Below are 16,536 nucleotides of genomic sequence, written 5' to 3' on the forward strand. Positions count from 1 at the left end.
TTACAGCATCAATCTGCTCTTTAACAAAAATTATAAAAGGTTAAAAAGAGTCTATAAAATCTTACCTGATAGTCAAACATAAAAAATTAAATAAATATGTCTACAAGGATTTATTAAAATTAATAACACACTAATATAAAGGTAAAATTTAGCTTATCTGGTATAAAAATCATACAAGAAGCATTATTAAATAGAAAATGGTATTTAGCTTTTTTTTTGGTCTAAAAACTAATACAAATAGGTGCTAAAGAAAACATTCATTTTACTGGAAGATCATAGAAGTTAAAGACTTAAACTTTGGCAATTAAGACAGCATACCAAGATGCAAATGCCTGGTTGAAATGGATCAAATGTTCCATCTGCAAGTTAAACAAAAGCAATTGTTATGCTTGTGCACATGGCAAGCCAGAGGCACTGATTGTTCCCCTTCCATTAAGGTGGTCCTCCAGTCGACCAGGCATGGACTGCATGGTAGCTCTTTTCCAGGATTCTACAGCCTGGAGTAATAAGTCATGCCAAGCTTTCTGCTATATCCCGAAGTCCCTGCGGGTCAGCCCCCGAGGGCCATCCAGCTTCCATCTCCCAACACCAAGTTCATTTCGTGTCTTTCATGGCAAGGAGGAAACTTAGCATTCCTTGGAGACCTGAAGGGATGCAGCGAGCTTAAGAATTTTCAAGAGCTTATCAATCAGTCAGTCCTTGTTCATCCCCGAGCAGATGTGTGGTGGTATTGTGGTGGACCTTTACTGGGCACTCTGCCAAATAACTAGAGTGGCACTTGTGCTTTAGTCCATTTGGCTAGCCCTTTCACCCTGGCATTTCATCAATCAAAATAATAATAATAAGAAGAAGACATCGTAAAGTGAGAGAAGACCCTTATAGTCTTTCAACTGTCACATCTATTTAGGTGCAGTTAGAACCCCACAAGAAATACCAGATCAATTTAAAACTTGAAATCAAATAGTTACAGGATTTAAGTAAATATTTTGGTAAATGACAGTCAAAAAAATATAGATTAGATAAACTACATCTATTACAACCAACAGCAACAAGTTTTTCATGAGTTTAAAAAAAAAAAAACTCATGTCAGCCCCAGCCCTGAGGCTGCCTGACCTGACAAAACTCTTTACACTCTATATGTCAAAAAAAAAAAAAAAAGGTAGTTGGAGTTTTAACCCAGACTGTAGGGGCCTGGCCAAGGCCAGTGGCCCATCTCTCAAAACAATAGACCAGGTTTCCAAAGGCTGGCGGCCATGTTCAAGGGCCCTGGCAGCAACAGCCCTGTTAGCATAAGAAGCAGATAAGCTAACTCTTAGGCAAAACCTAAAGTGCCCCCATGCTCTGGTGATTTTAATAAATACCAAAGGACACCATTAGCTAATGCTAGACTAACTAAATACCAAAGCTTGCTCTGTGAAAATCCCCGCATAACCATTGAAGTTTGCAGTACCCTAAATCTGCCACCTTGCTCCTGGTGTCAGAGAGCCCAGTTAAACATAACTGTATAAAAGTATTGGACTCAGTTTATTCTAGTGGGCCCAACCTCCGAGACCATCTTTAAACATCAGTAGACCGGGAGCTGTACATGGATGGGAGCAGCTTTGCCAACCCCTGCAAAGTGACTCTGAAAAAGACGACAAGCCCTGCTCCAGTCACACCTGGAAGCTGACTGGTCCACACATGGCCGAAGCATGAGGAAACTCATTGTGGGACTCATTTTCCTTAAAATTTGGACTTGTTGTAATCCCAGCACTTTGGGAGGCTGAGACGGGCGGATCACGAGGTCAGGAGATCGAGACCATCCTGGCTAATACGGTGAAACCCCATCTCCACTAAAAAATACAAAAAACTAGCCGGGCAAGGTGGCAGGGGCCTGTAGTCCCAGCTACTCGGGAGGCTGAGGCAGGAGAATGGCGTAAACCCAGGAGGCGGAGCTTGCAGTGAGCTGAGATCCGGTCACTGCACTCCAGCCTGGGCGACAGAGCGAGACTCTGTCTCAAAAAAAAAAAAAAATTGAACTTGTACAGTAAGGACTTCAACTGACCTTCCTCAGACTCAGGGCTGTTCCCAGTATATATATCAAGTCATTGAAGTAGGACAAAAGATTGCTACAATCCTATAATTTTATAGTTATTGTAAGTGTACCAGGACTCTAAAAGAAACGTGTTTGTATAATGCTATTCTATCCAAAGTATGTAGCCCAGGAAATAACCAGCCTGATACCTGTTATGACCCATTTTAAGCCTCCCATGATCACAGTTTTTAAAATAAAATTAAGGACTGGTCCTTTTCTAAGTGACACAAGTAAAGTAATATCTAGAACAGAAGAAAGAGGGGTCCCCAAAATGTAACCTTAAAATTTGATGCCTGTGTTGCTATTAATAGTAAGCAGCATGGGATGGGATGCAGTTCTCTAAATTAAGAAAAACGTTACACAGCAAAAATTAGTATATCTGTCAAGAATCTAATTTATGTGAAATGTGTCAATACTTGTCTTGTGTCATTTGGGCTACTTAAAAAAATAAATAAATAAAAAATAAATCCTGTTTGGCTCCAAAAAGGAAAAGTCAGCCTCTCCTGCATGACTGGGAGCTGCAACCCTTTAGAATTGGCAATCACAAACCCTTCAGACCCCCCCCAAAAAAATAACATTAGGCATTGATTAAAAAGGACTAGATCCTAGCGTAAGCATCCTAATAAAAGGAGAGGTTCAAAGACACTCTCCAGAACCAGTATTTCAGACTTTCTATGATAAACTAAATGTGCCAGTAACAGAGACTCTAGGAAAAACCAGAAATTTGTTTTTGCAATTAGCCAAGCATGTAGCCCAGTCTCTAAATGTTACTTCATGTTATGTTTGTAAAAAAAAACTGTAATAAGAGATCAATGGCCATGGGAAGCCGAAGAATTAGTTCCTATAGACCCAGTTCCTGATGAATTCCCAGCCTAAAAGAACCACCCTGACAATTTTAAGTCTCAATTATTAGACGGTATTGCACAGCTAGAGAAGGAAAAGGATTCACTCATCCTGTAAGGCGGTTTAGTTGTCTTAGGCAAAAGCTGTATAATAGCACCACAAAACAATCCCACCCAGAATTCCACCAGGACTAGACTGCCCCCACTGGGTTATACTGGATATGCAGACATAGAGCCTACGCTAAGCTGCTTGACCAGTAGACGGGTGGTTGTGTTATTGGCACTATTAAACCATCTTTCTTCTTACTGCTCATAAAAACAGGTGAACTTCTGAGCGTCCCTGTCTATACTTCCTGTGGAAAATGAAGCATAGTCATAGGTAATTTAAAAAATGATAAATGACCTCCTAAAAAATTATACAATACTATAGGCCTGCCACTTCGACACAAGATGGCTCATGGGAATACTGGACCCCCATTTACATGCTCAACTGAATCATATGATTGCAAGCTGTTTTAACAATCATCACTAATAAAACCGGTCAAGCCTTGACTATTCTGGCCCGGCAAGAAACTCAGGTAAGAAATGCTATCTATCAAAATAGATTGGTTCTTGCTACTTGCTAGCAGCTGAAAGAGAGGTCTATAAGAAATTTAACCTTACTAATTACTGTCTATATAGAGATAATCAAAGGCAAGTAGTTAAAGACATAGTCACATGTACCTGTACAAGTGTAGCATAAATTCAACCCTGAAGCCATGTTTAAAAATTAATTCCTAGCACTAGGAGGATTTAAAACTCTTATAATAAAAGTTATAATAGTAATAAGAACCTACTTACTGGTCTCTTGTCTGATACCTGTACTTGTCCAAATGATAAAAAGCTTTGTGGCTACTTTAGTTCACCAAAATGCTTCAGCACAAGTGTACTATGTGAATCACTATCAATTTATTGCACAAAAAGACATGAGTAGCAAAAATAAGAGTGAGAACTCCCACTAATAAAAAGTGAGAGTCTCAAAAGGGGGGAATGAGGAAAGAGAGAGACCCTCTCATATTGTTTTATATTGTTTTATACTCAGTATCTGTTTTAAGGAAAAAACAATACTTCATAAAACCAAAGACAGGCAGTCTGGCGCCAGGCCCAGAACCAGGACTGGGTCTGCCTGGCCTAAACCCAGTAGTTAAAAAATCAAACTTATGACTTAGAAACCAACGTTTCTGACATTGTATAGAAGAACATTGTGAAACTCTCTGCCCTGTTCTGTTTCTATCTGACTACCAGTGCATGAAACCCTTGTCACGTATCCCCTAGATTGCTTAATGAATCATGACCCTTTCATGTGAAATCTTTAGTGTTGTGAGCCCTTAAAAGGGACAGAAATTGTGCACTTGGGGAGCTTAGATTTTAAGGCAGTAGCTTGCCAGTGCTCCCAGCTGCATAAAGCCCTTCATTCTACAACTCAGTGTCTGAGAGGTTTTGTCTGCAGCTCGTCCTGCTACAGTCCTAGTTGAAATATGGTAATGAGATTTTGAAAGATTTTTTTTAAAGGAACTCAATGGTTAAAAGTCAGCTTAATTAAAAGCTAACATCCAAGATGTGTGTATGTGTATGTGTGCATATGTGTGTGTCCGTATTTAAAAGGCCTTCATGTTTTTGTTTTTGTTTTTCTCCTAAAATCATGTCTTTCTTTGAGCAAAAGGTTTTTTTTCTTTCCCTGTTGACTGAATTCTGTTTTCTTTATTTACTTCTGCTGTCTCTCCTTTCTCTTGCACCCTCTGCTGCATGAGTGACTTAAAATAGTTTATAATAGCCTGGGACTCCTTAAAGAAAATGAAGGCACCAGACTCCCTTTGGGGAAGAAACCTGTTTTTCTTATGGAACCCCAAGAATGTAAATAGACAAGTTCGTCTCAGTTCTTAAACTGCTTAATTTTGTATGGTGTTAACTGTTTTTTTCTTATTTTTGACTAAAATAATTACCACAAGAGAGATTACTCTTGGGTTTTTAAGGAAGATGGTGGTTTAGACACTTGAAAGTGTCTTTAAAAAAATTTTTCAAGTGTAAAATTGTCACATGGTCTAACTTCATAATAATTTTCCCTTGTTGAAGATTCACAATTCAGTGTGGGCTCTGCCCAGAGCTCAGAGATCCATAGGTAGTCCCTATTTAAATAAAACTGGTCTCCTTATACAATCCTATGATAGATTTCTATAATTTTATGTTTGATTTGACATCCATTGTTAATATCCCTGCAGCACTACCAAACTTACTCTTTCTGTACCTTATGATGTAAATTTTGCTATTTGAGTTTCACCTGAGTTGTTTCCTTTAATATGCAAATTTAAGGCTATTTAGTTGACTACTGCCTAGGGCTGTGAAACAGATTATCAAGAATCTGAAAGTCTCAGGGAAAAACAAAAGGTTTTTATAAATCTATCAAATGTACTTCTGTTGGCATGCCTAATACATCTAGGTATTTATGCATTGCGAACACAATGTTTCACTACTGATATAAAAGAGCTCTAATTGGCTTAAGAAAATAAAAACATTTGAATCAGATACTTTATCAGGAAAAAAGAAAAGACTAGTCAAATACTTTTTCATTTACATAAGTAAAATCTTTAGTAAATAAGCTAGCTTTAAAATTATTGGTAAAGTAATATTAGAAATGTCTTAAGAATTGCCAGCATACATTTTTGTTTGCATTTATTAATCAAGCAATTTCATACTTTTCCCTGCCAAATACTACAAGGTGTCAAAATTGGTTATGGGGTTACAAAACTATAAATCTAGCCCAAGACAGAATGATCTTTGCTTGTGTAATTTTTAATAAATAAGACATTAATATTGGTTTAATAAAGATAGCTACATCTTGAATTTAGTAAGATTACCATAACTTCTAATCTTGTGGCTTTAGCCAGTCTAGTCCACAGACCTTGTAAAAAGTAAAGCAGAGGTTCCTCTTCAAAGACTTTCCTCCCCATTTAATTAGGAATAAATAGTAACTTCTCTTAGAAGCAAAATTTATTCAAAGACCTGTGCTAGCATTCTTAAATATCTGCTAGCCATGATAAAGAAATCAATGCACTTTATGTTCTTAGCTCCTACAATTTAGCCTAAATATTTGCCCTGGCATGCTTATACTGGTCCAAGCAAGCATTAGGTCATAGCCTGTTCCTCTTGCTTATTTGAAGGTGTTTTTACCTTTCTCAGCATTACACAAGTTACTTCCTCCTTCTCTTGTTTCCCTCTACCTTTGCCTCTTTTAAAAAGTTCTAAATTGCTAGCCAATCGGGACAAATACAGAATGTAAGGTCCCATTCCAGCCAGTGGAAACCGAACACAGCAGTGGGGGGATATGTCAGGTTATAAATGACTTGTCTCCTTCGTTTGGTGTGCTCTCATGGCAAAACTGCTGGCGAGTGTACCCTTTCTGCAGAAAGTATAAAAATGTCCTTGCTGAGTAAATTAAATTTATGTTCAAGTGCTATTTATTTATGGCACTGGGGAACAAGCATTTCAAACAATTTGGTGACAATCCATACGGGGATATATTCTACTCCAGGGGTGGTCTCCAGTCCTCTCTCATGAGGGAGTGTGCTCTTCTGCCTCCTTGCAGTGGCCTCAGGGATGAGAAATTGAGACCCACCTGGTGTGACGAATAAACTCAGACTCTCAGCAATGCAGAGACAAAAAAAAGAAAGCAACTGGCCAGCAACCTAGCCACATACTGTGGCGACAACTCTCTGCACAGACCAAGGAAGGAGAAGCTGCAGGGACTGGTAAAGTATTTCGTTGGTGGTCGGGACTAAGGAAAAAGCTGCAGGACTGTAAAGCATTCCTTGGTTAGGACATACCAAGGAGGGAGAAACTGCAGGGGCGGTAAAGCATTCCTTAGTTGGGACTAGGGAAAGAAAGCCACGGCAGGGTGGTGAAGTATTCCTTAGTTGGGATGTCTTGCAGGTTAAAAAGAGGTGAGAAATCCCCATGGGGTGGGTTCTGTAGCAGGACGAGCTGCAGACAAAACTCAGACACCGAGTTAAAGAAGGAAGGGATTTATTCGGCTGGGGACATCAGCAAGACTCCTGTCTCAAGAGCCGAGCTCCCCAAGTGAACAATTCCTGTCCCTTTTAAGGGCTCACAACTCTAAGGGGGTGCGCATGACAGGGTCATGATTGATTGAGCAAGCAGGGGGTACGTGACCGGGGGCTGCATGCACCAGTAATTAGATAAGAACAAAACAGGATGCAGATTTTCACAGTGCTTTCTTATGCAATGTCTGTAATCTATAGATAACATAACCCAATTAGGTCAGGGGTCAATCTTTAACTACCAGGCCCGGGGTGTGGTGCGGGGCTGTCTGCTTGTGGATTTCATTTCTGCCTTACAGTTTTTACTTTTTCTTTCTTTGGAGGCAGAAATTGGGCATAAGACAATATGAGGGGTGCTCTCCTCCCTTAGTTGAACCTCAGAAACAGGTGAGAAATCCCCATGAGGCGGGGTGGGGGACTGGGTTGAACCTCAGAAACTGAGGTGAGAAATCTCCATGGGGGGTTGAACCTCAGAAACAGGTGAGAAATCCCCATAGGGGGGATTGAACCTCAGAAAGAAGTGAGAAATCCCCATGGGGGGGTTGAACCTCAGAAAGAGGTGAGAAATCCTCATGGGGGGGTTGAACCTCAGAAAGAGGTGAGAAATCCTCATGGGGGGGTTGAACCTCAGAAAGAGGTGAGAAATCCCCAGGGGGCGGTTAAACCTCAGAAAGAAGTGAGAAAGCCACATGGGGGGGTTAAACCTCAGAAAGAAGTGAGAAATCCCCATGATGGGGTTGAACCTCAGACACAGGTGAGAAATCCTCATGGGGGGGTTGAACCTCAGAAAGAGGTGAGAAATCCCCAGGGGGGGTAAAACCTCAGAAAGAAGTGAGAAAGCCACATGGGGGGGTTGAACCTCAGAAACAGGTGAGAAATCCCCATGAGGCGGGGTGGGGGACTGGGTTGAACCTCAGAAACTGAGGTGAGAAATCTCCATGGGGGGGTTGAACCTCAGAAACAGGTGAGAAATCCCCATGGGGGTGTTAAACCTCAGAAAGAAGTGAGAAAGCCACATGGGGGAGTTGAACCTCAGAAAGAGGTGAGAAAGTCACATGGGGGGGTTGAACCTCAGAAAGAAGTGAGAAAGCCACATGGGGGGGGGTTGAACCTCAGAAAGAAGTGAGAAAGTCACATGGGGGGGTTGAACCTCAGAAAGAAGTGAGAAAGCCACATGGGGGGGTTGAACCTCAGAAAGAAGTGAGAAAGCCACATGGGGGGGGGTTGAACCTCAGAAAGAAGTGAGAAAGCCACATGGGGGGGGGTTGAACCTCAGAAAGAAGTGAGAAAGCCACATGGGGGGGTTGAACCTCAGAAAGAAGTGAGAAATCCCCATGGAGGGATTGAACCTCAGAAACAGGTGAGAAATCCCCATGGGGGCGTTAAACCTCAGAAAGAAGTGAGAAAGCCACATGGGGGGGTTGAACCTCAGAAAGAGGTGAGAAATCCCCATGGGGGGGGCACTGAACATCAGAAAGAGGTGAGAAATCCCAATGAAGGGGGGTTGAATCTCAGAAAGAGGTGAGAAATCCCCATGGTGGGGGTTGAACTTCACACAAACTTCCAGTAGTAAGAAAAATATTCAGAGCCCCCCTTTCCTTTCCTCTCAGGGGAAGAAACAGTAGCTCCACTACGGCCAGTCCCTAAGAAGAGGGAAAAACAGCAGCATAGGTGGCTGGCAAAGACAAAGGAAAGACCAGCAGAGGAAGGAAAAAGAAACTAGGAGAGGAAGTCAGAGAGAAAGAAAGCAAAAACAGCAAGCACAGCACCAAACAGCCAGGCAGGCACACCAAGAGTTAAGTCCCACTCAAGTCCCACTCCCAAGCCTGGCTCTATGTGAAAAAGAGGGCAGGGACCAGTGCTAGTGGGGAGCAGAGAAGGTGAAAGGGGCATAATTCTTGCAATTTGCAGCAGGCATCTGCCAAGCCTCTGGGCTGGTGATGGGGCCCCGACTGCAGCCGCCAAATCCCACCCAGCCCAAGAAACTAAGTAAGAAGAAAGGAAAAAAGCAAAAGGGGGAATCAGGGGAAAAAAAGTAGAAACAGATGGCAGCACGTGTGGGGAGGTGGGACCCATGCCATGGCCCGGCCCTGCTGGTGGCAGGAGTGGGAGAACTCAGGAGGGGAAAGGGAAATGGGATGACAGAGAGATAGAGGAAAATAGAGTGCAAATGAGAGAGAGAGAAACAGTGGCAAAGAGTAAGGAAGAGAGAAACTGGAAGAGACAGAAATCAAAGGAAGACACAGAGGATAAAACTAGGAAAAGAAACAGTGTAAAAGGAAGGCAGAAAGTTAAGACATGTTGAAGATTGTGAAAGTCGTAAGAAAAGCTATAGAAGGATATTTATGTAAGAAATGTTGTATAATTTAAAAATAATTAGGCCTCCTGAATGTAAAACTATTTTTAAAACCCCAGATTATGTACAAGGTATGTAAGAAAAATAAAATATACTTTTAGTAACTGGATTATCAGGAGGCATAAAAATATGGATTTTTACCTACATTAAAAGGTTTAAAAAATTTTGTTTTAAAGGTTTAAACAAGTTTTAAAATGGTAATTGTAAAGGAAATTCTTTGTGTAAACATGTAAACATATTGGCTAAATTAAAGGGGTATCCAGTTTTTCTGTGAACTGGACATTAAAATAAAAGCACAATAAATTTTTCTTAAAGCACTAATCTGCTCTTTAAGAAAAATTATAAAAATTAAAAAAGTCTATCAAAGTCTTACCTTATAGTCAGACATTAAAGTTGGATAAATAATGACTACAAGATTTTATGCAAATTAAGTTTCACATTAATAGTATATTAATATAAAAGTAAAATTTAACTTATCTGGTATAAAGTCATACAAAAAAAACATTGTCAAATATAAAATGGTGTTTCGCTTTCTTTCTTTTTTTTTTTTTTTGAGACAGAGTCTCACTCTGTCACCCGGACTGGAGTGCAGTGGTGTGTTCTTGGCTCACTACAAGCTCCCTCTCCCGGGTTCACACCATTCTCCTGCCTCAGCCTCCTGAGTAGCTGGAACTGACACCATGCCCAGCTAATTTTTTTTTTTTTTTTTGTATTTTTAGTAGAGACAGGGTTTCACTGTGTTAGCCAGGATGGTCTCGATCTCCTGAACTCATGATCCGCCCGCCTCAGCCTCCCAAAGTGCTGGGATTACAGGCATGGGCCACCGCACCTGGCCCAGTGTTTAGCTTTCTTAAGGCCCAAAAGGCAGCCAGGTAAGTCACCAGGGCCCTCATCCCCAAGGCCACAGCGTGCAGGGGCAGTGAAGGCCACAAGAAGACCAAGACATTAAGAGGAGGCAGGGCGGCCGGGCGCTGTGGCTCAAGCCTGTAATCCCAGCACTTTGGGAGGCCGAGACGGGCGGATCACGAGGTCAGGAGATCCAGACCATCCTGGCTAACAGGGTGAAACCCCGTCTCTACTAAAAAAAATACAAAAAACTAGCCGGGCGAGGTGGCCGGCGCCTGTAGTCCCAGCTACTCGGGAGGCTGAGGCAGGAGAATGGCGTGAACCCAGGAGGCGGAGCTTGCAGTGAGCTGAGATCCGGCCACTGCACTCCAGCCTGGGCGACACAGCGAGACTCCGTCTCAAAAAAAAACAAACAAAAAAAAAAAAAAAAAAAAAGAGGAGGCAGGGCTGCAGCGTCCCCTGGGTGGCGCTGAGCAGGAATGGAGTGAGAGGCATTACCATGGGGCCTCAAGCCCCAGGAATATGCAGCAGAAATCATATACTTAATTTATCTTCTACTTTCCCTTCCCTCAGAAGTAAAAGTCTTTTAGCACAGGTACCACCCCTAGAAATTCCAGTACACAAGCACCAGCCTGAAAACCATGTCCTCATCAAAAGATAGAAAGAAAAACCTCAAGCCAGCCTGGGAAGAACCCTATTTTGTGCTGTTAATCACTGAGACTGCTGTCCACACAGCTTAGAGAAAAATGGACCCACCATACCCAAGTCAAGAAAACATCTTCCTCTCAGAATCATGCATTACTGTACTAGGATCAAGCTCTAAGTTAAAGAAAGCTTAATTTTCATATACCTTCTATATTGCTTCCTTTCCTTTCCTTATTCTGTCACTAGTTCCTTCGTTATTAATGTAACTAAGTCTGACACACCTTAGACCATTGCTTTTAACGCTTGCTCTGTCATACCTTGTGGAAATGTAAAAGATCAACAACAGCTAGGCTTTTTACACAAATATTTATGTCCCAGCCTTCTAATTGACAGTTTCCCGTAGCATTCATTGTTGTAATGACCTGAAGCCAAGACTCCAATTTTCTGCTCCTACAGCCTGGCAACTTTATAGTAAATGGGACTGCATCATTTAAACTACTCAGGAGTAAAGTTGGAATTCCAAGAAAAAGATTTGTGCAGATCTAAAACCCCTCATCTATTGCACTAAAATGACTACCCCTTGTAACTGTCAGCCTTATCAATATAACCCTGTCCTTCTCTGTATCACCACCTCCACCTTAACTAACTCTAGACCTGCCCTTAGTCACTTCTATGGTATGGGGATTGACATAAATGTAAAAGACCCCCTAGGTATTTTTAAAATATGCATTATTGCCCCATCTTCAGTAGCCTCAGTTCTAGATCCCATACCAGTTGCTCCTACATCTAATAAAACTAGGGTGTCTACTGTAAAAATAAGAGCTCTAAGAGAGATCTTAGCCATCAAGACAAAATATCAAGATGCAAATGCCTGACTGGAATGGATTAAATACTCTGTTCACACTTTAAATAAAAGCAATTATTACACTTGTATGCATGGTAGGCAAGGTGGGCCAGAGGCCCAGATTATCCCCTTTCCACTTAGATGGTCCCCTCCTCAACCAGATAAGGACTGTATGGTGGGTCTTTTTCAGAATCCCACTGCTTGGGATAATCCATCATGCTGAGCTCTCTCTGCAATTTTCTGAAATTCAACACCCTGCGGGTCAGCCCCCAAGGGCAATCCAGCTTCCACCTCTAAATGTCAAGTTTACTTCATGCCTCTCATGGCAGGGGGAAAATTTGGTGTTCCTTGGAAGCATAAAAGGATGTAAGGAGCTCAAGTCTTTCCAAGAGCTTGCCCATCAATCCATGCTCAGCCATCTCCAAGCAAATGTATGGTGGTACTGTGGAGGACCTTTACTGGACACTCTGCCAAATAATTGGAGCATTACTTGGGCTCTAATCCAACTGGCTATCCCCTTCACCCTGGCATTTCATCAATCTAAAAAGGTAAAAACAAAACTGCAGGCCAAAGGAAACTCCTTATGAGTCCTTTAATCCTCAGGTTTACATAAATGCTATTAAGGTCCTGTGAGGAGTGCCAAATAAGTTTAAAGCACAAAATCAAATAGCTGCAGAATTTAAATCCATATTGTTCTGGTAGGTAACTAAAAAAAAAAAAAAAAAAAAAATAGACTAAATAAACTATATCTATTACAATCAGCAACAATTCAAAAATTACACTAGAGATGACATCAAAGAGATAGCTAAGCAATTAGGACCTACTAGTCAGATGGCCTAGACAAATAGAATACCTTTAAATATAATATTAGCAAAAAAAGTTGTTTGTGTCACAATTAAAACTCCATGTTGTACCTTTGTTCCTAATAATACTGCCCCAATGGAAGGATTAACAGCCCTATCTGATAAACTTGCCAAAAATTCTCAAAAACCCTTTTTCTAAAATGATGAAACATTGGTTCAGTGGATAAAATGAAATTTTAACATCAATTCTTACCTTGTTTGCTCTTGTTATCGGTGTACTTATTCTTGTAGGCTGTTATATTATTCACTGCCTTCGCAGTTTTATACAAAAACTTGTCTCTGCCACTGTTACAGAGTTAACTCCTAACTCTCCTCCACCCTACTTGGAAAAATTACTTCTCTTAGAAGGACAAACAAAGCAATTAAGTCAAAATATATTTAAAAAGTTTGAAGAGGAATTATAAAATAAAAAGAGGGGAAATTATAAAAACTAAAGTAGACATTCCTCTTCAAAGACTTTCCTCCTCATTTAATTAGGAATAAATAGTAACTTCTCTTAGGCACAAAACGTATTCAAAGACCTGTGCTAACATTCTTAAATATCTGCTAGCTGTGATAAAGAAATCAATGCACTTTATGTTCTTAGCTCCCACAATTTAGCCTAAATATTTGCCCTGGTAGGCTTATACTGCTCCAACCAAGCATTAGGTCTTAGCCTATTCCTCTTCCTTATTTGAAAGGTAAAAGTTTTTACCTTTCTCAGCATTCCACAAGTTACTTCCTCCATCCTTTGTCTTCCTCTACATTTACCTCTTTTAAAAAGTTCTAACTTGCTAGCCAATCGGGACAAATACAGAATGTGAGGTCCCATTCCAGCCAGTGGAAACCAGACATAGCAGTAGGGTGGATGTGTCAGGTTATGAATAACCCTGTCTCTTTTGTTCAGTGTACTCTCTTGGCAAAACTGCTGGTGAGTGTATCCTTTCTGCAGAAAGTATAAAAATGTCCTTGCTGAGTAAATTAAATTTATGTTCAAGTGCTATTTATTTATGGCACCAGGGAACAAGCATTTCAAACAATTGTAACATTTGTTTTGGGAAAAAAACTGTTATTGTCTTTGTTTCAAAGCTAAACTGTACACTAGTTTCTCCTGTTAAAGCAAACTAAATATGGCCTGAGAAGGGACTCTGTATTTCTATATATGAGTCCATATGGACAAACTGCAACCTAATTTAATAGATAGACAAGATTGAAAACCTAACTTAGGAGTATGTGCCTGTAACAATAGCTGAGTCTTGGCTAATCCCAGTGGCCATACTTCAACCATTCATACACTGTTGAGTATTCAAACTGTGTCCAAATAAGGCAAATGCCAACCTGTAACCAATCCAGTCATTCTGTACCTCACTTCTGATTTCTGTACGTCATTTCCCATTTTTGTCTATAAATCTTCTACTATGTTGCTGTGCTGGAGTCTCTAAATCTGCTGTGATTTGGGGGGCTGCCTGATCCATTAATTGCTCATTGCTCAGTTAAACTCCTTTAAATTTATTTTGGCTGAAATTTTTCTGTTATCAGATGGTGTCAGAAGCAGGATCCAAAGTAGAGCTTCTAGCAAGCACTAGGAGCACTGAATGAACACACAAGGTACCTGCAGGACCCACTTTTGTCCATTAATCTCTCAGAGCATCTGGGGATCATGGGTAAGCTCTCTGTCTTGGATTTCAGAGCTCCATGGATTTGTGCTTTTAGCTCGCTGCCCAAAGTGCTGGTATTACAGGTTGTTTGCCTTTTAAATACACTACGAAAAAAAAAGAAAAAGAAGGGAAAGACAAAGACAGACTGTTTGGAAAGCTAAGTCTTCCCTCCATTAATGAGTAAAGGTTTTTGACTTTTTAAAAAATTTTGAGTCATCATTTTGGCTAAATGAATAACTTGGGGTGACCTGGAATTCCAGTTCATAATATCAAGTGTTTTAAACCTTTAACATATTGAATAGGCTTCCGCAAATCAAATTTTAGCTTCAAAATGGTCTTCTTCCTTAGGTTCTGGTTTTTTTTTTTTTTTTTTTTGAAAGTTTTTAGTTTATTAATCTGCTTGTGAAAAATCCAAAATGGACACAGGTAGCCTTTACTGCAGCACCTTTACTCTTTCGGCTGTGATCCAATCTCCAGCTCACTTTTTGCCAGCACCAACATTGGCCTTTGCAGTCCCCCTGACTTTCTTCATTCTGTTCTTGCGTTCCTTTCGTTGCTTTCTTGAGGTCTTTTTCTTCTCATACAGGCCATGTCTTGCAAGTCTATGTTTGGGTTCATTTTTCTTTGCATAATCCAGGGAGTCATAAAAAATCATAAAAAATCATGCCAAAGCCAGTTGTCTTGCTACCACCAAAATGAGTTCTGAATCCAAATACAAAGATGACATCCAGTGTGGTCTTGTACATTTTGGCTAGTTTTTCCCGAATTTCTGTCTTAGGCACTGTTGCCTTCCCAGGGTGAAGGACGTCAATGACCATTTGTTTCCTCTGAAGTAGTCGGTTGGTCATGAACTTTCTAGTGCGGATAGTTATGGTGTCGTTCATGATGGCGGGCCTATCTTTAGACAGTCAGGGAGGAAAAGAGAGCCAGGTTCTGTTTTTTGTGGCCTGATGCTAACAATGTTTTCTTAAAGGTCTCAAGGCCATGTTTTCTTCTAGCATAATATTCTGTGCAGTGCAGAAGGTCTCTTTTGTCTTTTGGTAACTGGCCTAACAGATTTTACGTTTTATCAAAATAATTCCTATGCTATTATTTTTAAGTTAAGTTTGCTTAGGAAAAACTGAGATTAAAAAAAATTAATTGCCGGGTGCGGTGGCTCAAGCCTGTAATCCCAGCACTTTGGGAGGCCGAGACGGGCGGATCACGAGGTCAGGAGATTGAGACCATCCTGGCTAACATGATGAAACCCCGTCTCTACTAAAAATACAAAAAACTAGCCGGGCGAGGTGGCGGGCGCCTGTAGTCCCAGCTACTCGGGAGGCTGAGGCAGGAGAATGGCGTGAACCTGGGAGGCAGAGCTTGCAGTGAGCTGAGATCCGGCCACTGCACTCCAGCCTGGGCGACAGAGCAAGACTCCGTCTCAAAAAAATAAAAAAATAAAAAATAAAAAAAATAAAAAAAATTAATTAAGTTTATTAGATTCTTGAATCTTCGTGTCATCTCAGACCTGGTAGAAGATGCCAATCAAAATTAACTGCATTAAAGCCTCATCTTTAATTAACTGCATTAAAGCCTCAAAATTAACTGCATTCCTGAGACACAGGGTCAGAAATTAAAGTTATTCAACTCCTCAAGGCCCAGGGACAATCGTGGAAGAGGGGGGCATGTAAGATAGTAAGGGCCGATTTTGAGAGATAAAATAAGTTATTTCTCTATAAACTAATCATTAATGTCAAAGGCATGCTGATGCAACACCAGCATATGAGCCCCTGTGTCAGATTAACAACGTTTTCATGAAACATTAAATGACTCCTTAATAAAGGTTATAGGCCGGGCGCGGTGGCTCAAGCCTGTAATCCCAGCACTTTGGGAGGCCGAGACGGGTGGATCACGAGGTGAGGAGATCAAGACCATCCTGGCTGACACGGTGAAACCCCGTCTCTACTAAAAAATACAAAAAAAAAAACTAGCCGGGCGAGGTGGCGGGTGCCTGTAGTCCCAGCTACTCGGGAGGCTGAGGCAGGAGAATGGCGTAAATCCAGGAGGCGGAGCTTGCAGTGAGCTGAGATCCGGCCACGGCACTCCAGCCTGGGTGACAGAGCGAGACTCTGTCTCAAAAAAAAAAAAAATAAAAATAAATAAATAAATAAATAAAGGTTATAAAGACTTATGGAAGTTATAACTTAAAATCAAGATGAAATTTTAGAAGTGGTTTATAAAATTTTGGAAAACAAATTTAATTGACTTCATGCTGTTTTATTAGGGCTTACTGTTTGGAAAATTAGTCTCTCTCAAAGAATGAAGGTTTTTGCCTTTTTTTTTTTTGAAATCCTTG

The 16,536-nt window shown here is 40.8% G+C and overlaps 1 pseudogene; it reads right to left on the reverse strand.

Annotated features, from left to right (window-relative positions):
- Window positions 1-14,628: 14,628 nt before the first annotated feature.
- Window positions 14,629-15,100, reverse strand: LOC102125599 (small ribosomal subunit protein eS24 pseudogene; annotated as a pseudogene).
- Between the last annotated feature and the right edge of the window lie 1,436 nt (window positions 15,101-16,536).

This window comes from Macaca fascicularis, chromosome 4 (assembly GCF_037993035.2).
Source record: "Macaca fascicularis isolate 582-1 chromosome 4, T2T-MFA8v1.1".
Taxonomy (NCBI): domain Eukaryota; kingdom Metazoa; phylum Chordata; class Mammalia; order Primates; family Cercopithecidae; genus Macaca; species Macaca fascicularis.